We start from the raw sequence: 747 nt of genomic DNA on the forward strand, positions 1-747 counted from the left end.
AAGGTGTATAAGTTTTAATCTAAATCGTGATTAACAGCGGCCTTTTTGGTATTTTTAAATGTTAAACGGGCTTAATTAGCGGTTACTTAAATGTGTAATGGCTAGAATTGTAGGAAACACCGTGGAGCCATGATTTTTGGTGTTTAAGATGTATACTCGTAGAGCCTCCGTGCGTGCGGTCGGCAGCCTCTTGGGAAGGTTAGGTTAATTACTTCTTTTACGCGTAATATTATTGTGTTTATGTTTGAAGATGCAAGTGCTGCCCAATGTGTGGTTCCTTATATTTTGTTGTTATTCAGAAATTATAGTTATGAATCACATTTATATTTTGTGAGTATGCATTATTAAAACGGTTTTGAGGATTATGATAAGCTTATGATAATTTTTTAAAAATTAAAAAATAATGATAGATATTGACTTATAAAATATCAACATCCATAGTATGATGCTTAATTTCGCGCCAACTGATACCGGGGGCGTAGCTCAGATGGTAGAGCGCTCGCTTAGCATGCGAGAGGTACCGGGATCGATACCCGGCGCCTCCAATATGTACATTTCAAGTCCTGTGCCTTTTTTGCAATTGCGTGATAATGTTTTAAATTATTTTTAGAAATGATGATTTTTTTTATGGGACAGGAGGCAATCTGGATTATGTTGATGACGCTCTTTCTTCTTGAAAGGTATTTATTACATGATAGAACGAACACAAATTTTTAGAATTGATTTAAATCCGCCTGGTCTGATGGG

The 747-nt window shown here is 35.7% G+C and overlaps 1 non-coding gene across 1 annotated transcript; it reads left to right on the forward strand.

Annotated features, from left to right (window-relative positions):
- Positions 1–472: 472 nt before the first annotated feature.
- On the forward strand, positions 473–545 carry TRNAA-AGC (transfer RNA alanine (anticodon AGC)). The gene has a single exon. It is a non-coding gene; the product is annotated as a tRNA-Ala (tRNA).
- Positions 546–747: the final 202 nt, after the last annotated feature.

This window comes from Ostrinia furnacalis, unplaced genomic scaffold, assembly GCF_004193835.3.
Source record: "Ostrinia furnacalis isolate ACB-3 unplaced genomic scaffold, ASM419383v2 OfSCF3854, whole genome shotgun sequence".
In the NCBI taxonomy this organism is placed as follows: domain Eukaryota; kingdom Metazoa; phylum Arthropoda; class Insecta; order Lepidoptera; family Crambidae; genus Ostrinia; species Ostrinia furnacalis.